The 12,427-nt window shown below is 40.2% G+C and overlaps 1 protein-coding gene and 1 pseudogene across 5 annotated transcripts in view; one reads left to right on the forward strand and one right to left on the reverse strand.

The window, feature by feature from the left end:
- LOC116572812 overlaps positions 1–8,332 on the forward strand; it is a 28,214-nt pseudogene extending 19,882 nt beyond the window's left edge.
- Positions 1–12,427, reverse strand: part of USP54 (ubiquitin specific peptidase 54) — a 119,747-nt gene that overhangs the window by 82,403 nt on the left and 24,917 nt on the right. The gene's annotated exons all lie outside the window — the stretch shown is intronic.

A 12,427-nucleotide genomic window follows, 5' to 3' on the forward strand; every position in this document is an offset into this window, starting at 1 on the left:
ACTGATTTTGGGTAGAGTTACCAATAATTTGTTTGAGGTACATGCCAGGGGCACCTGGGTGGCTCAGTCGGTTAAGCATCTGCCTTCAGCTCAGGTCTTAATCCCAGGGTCCTGGGATCAAGTCCTACACTGGGCGCCCAGGTCAGCAGGGAGCCTGCTTCTCCTTCTGCCTCTGCTCCTTCTCCCTACTCATGCCCTCTCTCTCTCTTTGTCAGGTAGATGAATAAAATCTTTTTTTTAAAAAGTACATGCTAGGGGCGCCTGGGTGGCTCAGTGGGTTAAGCCGCTGCCTTCGGCTCAGGTCATGATCTCAGGGTCCTGGGATCGAGTCCCGCATCTGGCTCTCTGCTCAGCAGGGAGCCTGCTTCCTCCTCTCTCTTTCTCTCTCTTTGCCTGCCTCTCTGCCTACTTGTGATCTCTCTGTCAAATAAATAAATAAAATCTTTTTAAAAATAAATAAATAATAAAAAAATAAAAAAGTACATGCTAAATTTTTCTCTATATTCAACTGAACCTTAAACATCATACAGTTGTGCCAGGACAATTTAATGTGGAAAGAACAGTCTCATTAACAAATGGCATTGAGGCACTGGATACCCACATGCAAGAGAATGAAGTTGGACTCCTGATGCACACCACATGTAAAAATTAACTCACAATGGGGTCAAATGTCCAAATGAATAAAAACTATAAAACTTAAAAAAAAAAAAAAAAGCATATATCTTCATGACCTTGAGTTAGGCAATTTTCTTAGATATAACATAAGCAGAAGAAAAAATAGATAAATCTGAGTTCATCAAAATTAATAAGACAACCCAAAGAATGGGATGAAACATTTGCAAATTATATATAAGGGACTTGTATCTAGAACATACAAAGAATTCTTACAACTGAGTAATAAAAAACAATCCAAATTATAAATGGATCCCTTTTAAAACTCCAATTAAAAAAGGATCTGAGTAGATGTTTCTCCAAAGAAAATATACAAATGGATAATGAGAACATGAAAAACTGCCCAACAATGGAGTACAGAAAGAAGCAGGACTCACTTTACACTGGAGAAACCTGACAACCAGTGCCTTAGCCAGGTGATCAAGCTCAGTATCAAGAATGATAAATCACTGGGGCGCCTGGGTGGCTCAGTGGGTTGAGCCACTGCCTTCGGCTCAGGTCATGATCTCAGGGTCCTGGGATCGAGTCCCGCATCTGGCTCTCTGCTCAGCAGGGAGCCCGCTTCTCTCTCTCTCTCTCTCTCTCTGCCTGCCTCTCCATCTACTTGTGATCTCTCTGTCAAATAAATAAATAAAATCTTAAAAAAAAAAAAAGATAAATCACATCAATAATACATACCCTTGATATGACTGGATGAAAATGATACAGTATCTCTGTGATCCTCTACTCAAAAACCTCAACCCCAGTCTAATCATGAGAAAAATATGAGACAAATTCCAATAGAGGGGCATCTTACAAAGTACTTGACCAGTACTCTTCAAAACTGTCAAGATCATCAAAAACAAGTATTCAAAACCATTACAGCTAAGAGGAGCCAGCAAGAATGGACAAGTAATGTAAAATAGAACTTTATTTTTCTTAAAGATTTATTTATTAAAGAAAGAAGACACAAGCAGGAGGGACACAGGGAGAGGGATAGAGAATCCTAAGCAGACTCCATGCCAAGTATGGAGCAATGCAGGCCTCCATCTCATGACACTGAGATCACAACCTGAGCCAAACCAAAAGGCCGATGCTTAACCAACTACACCACTCAGGCGCCTCTCTAATGTGGAATTTTAAATAGAAACTTGGAACTGAAAAGAGATATTAGGTAAAAACTAAAGACATCTGAATAAACTATGGACTTCAGCTAATAACAATGTATCAATTTTGGTTCACTACTTGTAACAAATGAACTATACTAATACAAAAAATTAGTAACAGGATAAACTGTGGGGGAGAACCATATGAGAACTCTTTCTACACTCTGTCCAATAAACAGCAGCAGCTGCCACTTGGTAAACTAGATGGCTTCAAATGCTTGGCAAACAACTTCTATGTGTATGAGATTTTGAACAGTTGTTTTTAAAGAATATAAAAGCAAAGAAAATCAGTCTGTCATTACATTTTATACTCTGACATTGTCATTTAATTCAGGACAGAATGCAATCCCAATTTCCCTAACTGAAGAAACCAACAATAGTACTATTGAATACACTTATGTCCGAAGTACATGGAGACAGATAATTCACTCTGACAAAAAGAAGGCTGAAAATGCTGTCAAAAGGGCACAGCAGCAAAAGTCAGAGTGCATGTCTCGTGTTTGCATGGAAAGACAAAACAGATGAACAGGGCCGCCTGGATGGCTCAGTTGTTAAGTGCCTGCCTTTAGCTCAGGTCATAATTCCAGGCTCCTGGGATCAAGCCCTACATCGGGCTTCCTACTCCACAGGAAGCCTGCTTCTTCCTCTCCCACTTTCCCTACTTGTGTTCCCCTCTCGCTGTGTCTCTCTCTGTCAAATAAATAAATAAAATCTTGGAAAAAAAAAAAAAAGAACAGATGAACAAAGCAGGCTGAAGTGATATTCCCTGGGCATCCTCTTTGTTAAACAATTACCAACAGTACCCCCACATGTCTGTAGAAATCCTTCCTATCGATTCTTGGGCATATTTCCCTAGAAAACTCCTTCAGAAGCTGACTTAAAAACCATCTGTTTGAGGGGCATCTGGGAGGCTGAGGCAGTTAAGCATCTGCCTTCAGCTCAGGTCATGATCCCAGGGTCCTGGGATGGAGCCCCACACTGGGGGCTCGCTGCTCAATGGGGAGCCTGCTTCTCCCTTTCCCTCTGTCTGCCACTCCCCCTGCTTATGCTCTCTCTCTCCCAATCTCTCTCTCTCAATCTCTCTCTCTGTCAAAGAAAAATAAAATCTTGAAAAAAAAAGAACCCATCTGTTCGATAGACAATCTGTATCCACAGCTCACAGAAAACAGAGAACTAAGAACCTTTGGTGGGTAGAAAGAGGACAGAAGAAAAAAAGTGGGCAGGTATCTACCTTCATTGAAGGGACATAAATACCACTCCTGAATTGGCAATCTGAACTAGGAGTAAGGGAAAAAGGGAGATAAGGCAGCACAGTATTAATGGTTTAGGAAAAGAAATTGGACCTTTGTGACAATTTATTTCCTTTTCTTAAATAAGCAAAGAATTTAATTGCACAGTTCACAGAAAGAAAAAAAAAAAGACCGCTAAAGATAGGGAAAATGTCCTATCCATTTATAATTAAAGAAATGCAAAAAAAAAGATACATATATATCATTTTTCAGATTGCCAAGTATTTAAGATTTCAGATTGCCAAATATTTAAAAGTTGGATAAAATCAGTGTAGGTGAAGGTACAGAGAAGGATAAATTCTCATTTACTCTTGGTAGTATTAAAATAAATTTGGCAGTATTTCTCAATTTTAAAAGCTTATATCTTTGTCTCAATAATTCAACTTCTGGAAATTCACCCTTCAGTTGCAAAGCTAAATATAAATGGATATTTATAGTTGTACTACTTGTAATAAATAAAAACTGGCAATAGGGGACTGGTTAAATTATGGTTAAGTCGCATTTGGGAATATAATACACATAGGATTTACTTCAAAATAACCAATGAGGGTAGGCACCTGGGTGGCTCAGTCATTAAGCATCTGCCTCTGGCTCAGGTCATGATCCTAGAGTCCTGGGATCTAGCTCCCTATCCAGCTCCCTGCTCCATGGGAAACCTGCTTCTCCCTCTCCCATTCCCCCTGCTTGTGTTCCCTCTTAACCACATGTTGACTAGGAGGCATAAGAGGGAATACAGATAAAACATGACTAACCACAAATTTAATAATTTTCTTGAGGCTGGTGATGGGTACATGTGGTTTATTATATTCTTTCCCTTATTTTTGATATGTTTGAAATTTGCTATAATAAAAATATACAACAAACCTATGAAACAGCATCATTGAAGAGGACAGTGGATAAAAGTATTGACCCACATAACTTTAGAAATTACTGGATTCTTTTAGACTAAAAGGATAGGGAACCATGCATTAGCATTGTACTCTAGCTAATAAAGCTGTTTCCCACAGGTGTACAGGTTAACAACTCTCAAACCACTATACATGTATACTGAACCTGAACAATTAGGTAACTGAATGGTGGATGGTAGAAGGTTTCTCACTTTTAGAATGGGAGATTACAGATAAGCAGGAAGAAAAGGCTAAAACGATCCATGTGGTAATGGATTAGAATTAGAATATGAACTTGTGTTTCACCTAATAAAAATATGGATGGTTACATCTAGAAATATTTATAGATCTATATGTATGAGTATACATATGTATGTGTGTATATTGACTTATTCTGTCAGCTAAGAATGCTTAGAATCAATGACATCCCAGCTGTAACAAGCACACCAAGAGACAAGATCTTGGTTTCTAATACCACTCTCCAACGAAAGAAACCCAGTTTTCTTGGAGAAATGTCTGATTCCAGGACTGCAAAGGAAATACACAAGATAAGCCCAAGCATCTTGTAATGTCAGAAACTAAGGAAATGGTAAAAACAAAACAAAAATCCTAAATTGACAAAGGTATCCAAAAGGAACACAGAAGACAAACAGAATGAGCTTCCAAAAGCCAAATCTAAAGTATAAAATAAGAATAAAATAAAGTAGGGGCGCCTGGGTGGCTCAGTGGGTTAAGCCTCTGCCTTCAGCTCGGGTCATGATCCAGGGATCCTGGGATCGAGCCCCGTGTCAGGCTCTCTGCTCAGCAGAGAGCCTGCTTCCCTTCTTCTCTCTCTGCCTGTCTCTCTGCCTGCTTGTGATCTCTGCCTGTCAAATAAATAAATAAATAAATAATCTTAAAAAAAAAAAAAGAATAAAGTACAAAATATAAAGTATAAAATAAGAATCTACGAGTTCATACTGATAATAAGGAAATAATTAAATAAACAAATGGAGAAGAACAAATTTCCCTTGCAGAAGAATTCCAGATAATTTATCAGCTACTCCCCCTGGAAAGATAAGGACCATAAATCCCACTCCTTAAGTGCATGGAGCCCTTGTTCCAAAAACTACAGCATGGACAGGCACCTGGGTGGCTAAGTCAGTTAAGCATCCGACTCCTGATTCAGCTCAGGTCATGATGTTGGGGTCATAAGATCAAGCCTCATGCTGGGACGCCTGGGTGGCTCAGTTGGTTAAGCGGCTGCCTTCGGCTCAGGTCATGATCCCAGCATTCTGGGATCGAGTCCCACATCAGGCTCCTTGCTCAGCAGGGAGCCTGCTTCTCCCTCTGCCTCTGCCTGCCATTCTGTCTGCCTGTGCTCGCTCTCTCTCTGACAAAAAATCTTAAAAAAAAAAAAAAAAGATCATGCCTCATGCTGGGCTCTGCATTGGGTGTGGAGCCAGCTTAAGATTCTCTCTCTCCCTCCCCCATGCTCTCTCTTAAAAAAAAAAAAAAAAAAAAGTACAGCATAGAAAAAGGGAAGGGGGAGACTAACTTTAGCAGAGAAACTTGACAACCTCAGCCAGGTGATTAAGATCATTATCAACAATGATAAATCATGTCAATATATACCCTTGATATGATGTTATAAGAATAGCACTGTATCTGTGATCTTCCACTTGTGAAAACTAAAAAAGGGAAACCTCACTAAAGTAGACTCTAGATGCTAGAAGGGGAGGCTGGAAGGGGGAGCTGTACCACTCAATATCAATTACAGGAAAAACTGTCAATTACAAATCCAACAGAATCATCATCACTGGAAAAGAACTGTCAACTAAAGGTCCCAACAGAGAACGATGTAGACTGCGTCTCATATTAAAAAAATCTACTGGGGCGCCTGGGTGGCTCAGTGGGTTAAGCCGCTGCCTTCGGCTCAGGTCATGATCTCAGGGTCCTGGGATCGAGTCCCGCATCGGGCTCTCTGCTCAGCAGGGAGCCTGCTTCCTTCTCTCTCTCTCTGCCTGCCTCTCAGTGTACTCGTAATTTCTCTCTGTCAAATAAATAAATAAAATCTTTAAAAAAAAAATCTACTAATTCTGCAACTCAGGCTTTGAAAATCACCCTACACTCTTGCTTTTCTCCAATGGACTTTTGTTCAAAATAAACCCTTCCAACTTCCTCTTTCTCCATTAAAATAAGGTTCCACTCCTTTGTTTGTGAGATTTGCCTATGGCTTTGCCATAGCTTGCATAGCCTGAATTGCAATTCTCTGTTATTCCCAAGTAAAAGCATTTTTGCTGGTATATTAAACAGTGTTACTGGTAAGACTTTTATTTCTAAGGTTAACACACCCAGGGGCAACTGGGTGGCTCAGTCATTAAGCATCTGCCTTCAGCTCAGGTCATTATCCCAGAATCCTGGGATCCAGCCCTGCATCGGGCTCCCTGGTCTACAGGAAGCCTGTTTCTCCCTCTCCCACTCCCCCTGCTCTTGTTACCTCTCTCGCTGTGTCTATCAAAAAAATAAATCTCTTTAAAAAAAAAATAAGGTTAACACACCTCAAAACCCACAACCCCAGTCTAATTATGAGAACAACATCAGACAAATTCCAGAAGAGAAGCATCCTAAAAATACTTCACTAGTACTCCTCAAAACTATCAGGTCATCAAAAACAAGGAAAGTCTGTGACAGCCAAGAAGAGCCTAAGGAGACATGACTACTAAATTAATGCAGTATCCTGGATGGGAGCCTGGAACAAAGAAAAGACCTAAGATAACAGCTGACGAAATTTGAAGTGTTTAATAATAATGTACCAATATTGATTCATTAACTGCAATAACTCTAAGATGTTAGTAATAATGAAAACTGGGGGCGCCTGGGTGGCTCAGTGAGTTAATCCTCTGCTTTCGGCTCAGGTCATGATCTCAGGGTCCTGGGATCGAGCCCCACATCGGGTTCTCTGCTTGGCAGGGGGCCCGCTTCCTCCTCTCTGCCTGCTTTGTGATCTCTGTCTATCAAATAAATAAAATCTTGGGGCGCCTGGGTGGCTCAGTGGGTTAAGCCGCTGCCTTCGGCTCAGGTCATGATCCCAGCGTCCTGGGATCGAGTCCCACATCCGGCTCTCTGCTCAGCGGGGAGCCTGCTTCCTCCTCTCTCTCTGCCTGCCTCTCCGTCTACTTGTGATTTCTGTCTGTCAAATAAATAAATAAAATCTTAAAAAAAAAAAATTCAAATAAATAAAATCTTTAAAAAAATAATAATAATGAAAACTGGATGAGGAAATAGAGAACTCCATACTATCATCTCAGCTTTTCTGTAATCTAAAACTGTTCTAAAAAACATGTTTTAAAGTTTATGAAAGGGTGCCTAGGTGGCTCAGATGGTTGAGCGACTGCCTTCGGCTCAGGTCATGATCCCAGACTTCCAAGATCGAGTCCCGCATCGGGCTCCCAGCTCCTTGGGGAGTCTGCTTCTCCCTCTAACCTCCTCCTCTCTCATGCTCTCTCTCACTCATTCTCTCTCAAATAAATAAATAAAATCTTTAAAAAAAAAAAAAGCTTATGAAAAAAGGATAAGAATTTAATAAAAATCAGTTAAAAATCGGTAAAAACTGTTCTAAATAATGTGTTTAAAAGCTTATGGAAAAAGGATAGGAATTTAATAAAAATCAGATTTCTTAAAATGCATTTTTTTAAATCTCATGCAAATGAAAAATTATGTAACGGGGTGCCTAGGTGGTTCAGATGGTTAAGCATCTCCCTTTGTCTCAGGTCATGATCTCAGGGTCCTGGGATCCAGCCTTACATCAGGCTCCCTGCTCAGCAGGGAGTCTACTTCTCCCTCTGCCCCTCACCTGGCTGGTGCTCTCTTTGTGTGTCTCTCTCAAAAATGTTTTTTAAATTCTAAACAAAAAGAAAAAGAAAAATTATGTAATAGAGAAAAAATAAATCTCATGCAAATAATTTGTCTCTACTACTCCAAAAAGGATACATCCCAGTGAAATACTATCTCATACGAACCAGCCTAGATAAAGATTATAAAGACATTAGGTTTGTTTTCATTTTTATTTTTGCTTTTGTTTTTTGCTTTCCAGTGGTGACCACCTCCCAATGAGAGGACCTCCTCCACCCATCCCTGAAGGAAGAGAAGAGTAAGCACAAGAAGTGCCTCATGCAGAGCCCCAATTCCTACTTCATGGGTGGATGTGAAGTGTCCAGGATGCTACAAAATCAGTACCATCTTTGGCCATGCACAAACAGTAGTTTAGTGTGTTGGCTTCTCCACTGTCCTTTGCCAGTGCACAGAAGGAAAAACAAGACTTACAGATGGATGCTCCTTCAGATGGAAGCAGAACTAAAATCACCCTTATGGAATTAAGGTCTTAATTTTATTTGGAAGCAATGACCAAGTTTGTGACTGTCACTGAATATACATTATCTAATACCTACAATGTACAGCCCGGGGCCACATGATTTAAAAGTTAAATTCTATGCTAAATGCACCAGTAATTTTTTCTGTTTTTGTTTTTTCTGGACATTCCCTTAACACTAGTCACCAGGTAGTATTTTAGCAGCTCCAATCAAGGAAAAAGTGTGTAAGTCTTAGCAAAAATGAGTAATCATTTTCCACTTCAGACTATTTAACTGTCTTTTCTTATAGGCGAAACTCTTTGGTAAGAACATATATCAATAATACTTGCCTATATTTGCATAGTATTTATAGTTTGCAAAGCATCTATGCCCACTTTCACGCACCACCACTCCACTCCAGGAAGGTCTCCAGGCTATATTCACACTCGTGGTAAGCACCCCATAGCACTGCATTAATCTCTTACCTTAACATTGTTCAGTGATCTGATGAATGTTGTGTCTTGCCCCAAAAGCTTTAAGCTTCTTAATGTTAGGGATCATGCTATATTAATCTTTGAGTCCCCAGGGCTCAATGTTGTATCTGGAATATTTTAGATGTTTAATTAATATTTGATGGATGAATTAAAAACTATGAATTTTATAATCTTACATTTCTCAGCAGGGTTCTGGTTATGAAAACATTTTAGATAGTGATACTGGCTTTGTGGGTGTCACTATTTTAAATTGTCATTATTTAAAAACAAACAATAAATATATTAAAATAAATTTTTGTTTAAAGATTTTTATTTATTTATTTGACAGAGACAGAAATCACAAGTAGGCAGAGAGGCAGGCAGAGAGGGAGGGAGAAGCAGGCTCCCCGCTGAGCAGAGAGCCCGATGCAGGGCTCTGATCCCAGGACCCTGAGATCATGACCTGAGCCAAAGGGAGAGGCTTAACCCACTGAGCTACCCAGGCGCCCCTTAAAAAAAATTTTTTAAAAAGAATTAAAAACACCCTGAATCAAGATGAGTGGGAAACCATCCCATAAATACACTTTGGGTAATATGTGTGTGCGTGCATGTGTGTATTTATATTTGTATTTATATTTATATTTATCTTAATACAGAGTGGTTTAGGGAATATTATTCCATTTTTACTAAGTACTCTCTACCTATGCACAGATAGGGCACACTAGAAGACATTAGAGCTTATTCATCTTTTTTTTTTTTTTAAAGATTCCATTTATTATTTGACAGAGAAAGACACAGCAAGAGAAGGAACACAAGCAGAGGAAGTGGAAGTGGGAGAAGCGGGCTTCCCGCTGAGCAAGGAGCCCAATATGGGGATTGATCCCAGGACCCTGGGATCATGACCTGAGCTGAAGGCAGCCACTTAACAACTGAGCCACGCAGGTGCCCCAGAACTTATTCATCCTTAATATCAGAAGGAAACATAAAGATTCTCTGAGGTTCAGCATGATAATACTTACATGACAATGCAGTCTCTATAAACTGTGTAAGTAGAAATTTGGTATATTTTAAATGCATTAGAAAAGGTTGTTCTTTAAATACTGTTGATATATTATTTTAAAAAGCAAAATCTCCAGGCGCCTGGGTGGCTCAGTGGGTTTGGCCACTGCCTTCGGCTCGGGTTGTGATCTCAGGGTCCTGGGATCGAGTCCCGCATTGGGCTCTCTGCTCAGTGGGGAGACTGCTTCCCTCTCTCTCTCTCTGCCTGCCTCTCTGTCTACTTGTGATCTCTCTCAAATAAATAAAATCTTTAAAAAAAAAAAAAAGCAAAATCTCCTTTTTTCTTTTGCATATTTGATGTCCACATTAAAAAGATGTAAAAATGTTAAAGTAGAGCAAATGGTGATGAATGGAATAAGAGAAATGAAGTGAGACCACTGATTCTATTTGACCTTTGAAATTCTAATAAGAGAATTCTACACTGAACTTCTCCTCTTATGAACTATAGCTTAAATATTTTAACTCATTAAATACTTACTGAGCCTACTTACTACTGTAAGCCAGATATAGTGCTAATATTTGAGGTACAAAGATGACTAAAATCAGGGGAACTTCAAAGGGTTCACTAATGAGAGAAAAAAGAAAAACTGTAACAGAGATGTGAACAAAGGCCCTTGGAAAGTCTAAGTAAGGTTTTCCAAAGGATGTAATAACTTAATTGGGTTTTAACACTATTGTATAATAAAGAATTTGACTGGTCTGTGTGCCTGGTTCCTGCGAGGTAAGCCTCTAAACCTTTGGAATTTCCCAACTGATAGGAGTGTCTGTGTTATTTAAGGTGGGTTCTTCCAGCCTCATTGGGTTTATGCTAACCAAGTGACTGACATTGGGCCCCTAGTTTCAAGATGAGGGATGCCCATGCTGGAAAGACCAACTATATGATTAAAGGATTGATGCACTGAGCCACATGATATTAGCCTGACCTTTGGGGAATAGAAACAGGTTGAAGACAGAGTTCAAACATACAGCCAATGATTCAATCACTCCTGTCTACCTAATGAAATCCTAGTAAAAACTGTGAACACAGAGTTGGTGAGCTTCTCTGGTTAGTAATACACATCAATGTGCTGGGAAGGTGACACATCCTGAGGACACAGAAGCTTTGCTTTTGCGAATCTCCTAGACCTTGCCCTATGCATCTCTCCCTTTTGCTGGTTCAAATTTGTAACCTTTTGCTATAATAAAATTGTAATCCTAAGAACAGCACTTTCCTGAGTTCTATGAGTTGTTCTAGTGAATTATCAAATCTGAGGGGCTCAGAACTCCTGAATTTGGTCAGAAATACAGATGGCCTGGAGATTCCTGAACTTGTAGTTGGCATCTCAAATGCAGAAAGTTTTGTGAGGGACAATGCCCTTAACTGGCATAAATAGAGCTAATTCGGGGCGCCTAGGTGGCTCAGTGGGTTAAAGCCTCTGCCTTTGGCTCAGGTCATGATCCCGGGTCCTGGGATCAAGCCCCACATTGGGCTCTCTGCTCCACAGGGAGCCTGCTTCCTCCTCTCTCTTTGCCAGTCTCTCTGCCTACTTGTGATCTCTGTTTGTAAAATAAATAAAAATCTTTAAAAATATATAAAATAAAAAAATAAATAGAGCTAATTCTCATTAATGTCAAAACTGCACTGCAAATACCCTACAGGAATTGGTTTAAAATATGGACTTACAAAATTACTCATCACAAAATACAGTACATAAAGAGGCACCTGGCTGGGCTCAGTTGGTTAAGTGACTGCCTTCAGCTCAGATCACGATCTTGGAGTCCCAGGATCGAGTCCTGCATCGGACTTCCTGCTCAGCGGGGAGGTTGGCTTCTCCCTGTGACCCTCTCCCCTCTCATGCTCTCTCTCTCTCGCTCTCTCTCTCTCTCTCAGGTAAATAAAATCTTTAAAAAAAAATACAGTACATTTAAATACAACAGAATGTTACAGAATGGCCTATCATAGCCACTAACTTAGGAAACAAACACGTAAGCCCTAGAGTGCTACTGTAGCCAAATGCCCCATCCCAAAGAACCCCAAGTAGAGTGGACAAACTGAAGACACAGCTCCTGGATGGGTTTCCCAGAATGTTGCCAAACAAATTTGGATAAACTCACCCCAAGAGAAGTCACTAGCTCAAGAGATGAGGGCTTGGAAAAGAGAAAGGGAGAGATTTTCTTCAAGGGCTGGCAACCGGGGGACGTGGCAGCCTCAAGCCTTACCAACCAGTATCTCTGCCAGCAAGATGAACACCTAGATTTTTGCAGAGGGTGGTTAAGGGAGGTAGCATGAGAGAGCAGGCAGAGAGCACGTGATCATGGGTGAAGGTCCATACGTGTTCAGTGGTAATTACGGGCAGGGAAGGGAATGTAGTGGGGTGTGGTCTTCTAGGCATTCTGTTGCTATCAAGGCTTTTCTGGTCTGCTGGTTGGAATGTTTTGGTCACTGCAAACATCTCTGTCAATGCATTAACAAAGTACCATAAAAAATAAACACAACAGGGTTTAGTTTGAACATGAATTAAGTGGTCTTGTCTATTTCTAGTTTTAACTGTCAGGGGTCTATAGTTGACCAAGAGGGCTTGCTGTCAGGAG

The sequence above is a fragment of the Mustela erminea genome, chromosome 14 (assembly GCF_009829155.1).
Source record: "Mustela erminea isolate mMusErm1 chromosome 14, mMusErm1.Pri, whole genome shotgun sequence".
In the NCBI taxonomy this organism is placed as follows: Eukaryota; Metazoa; Chordata; class Mammalia; order Carnivora; family Mustelidae; genus Mustela; species Mustela erminea.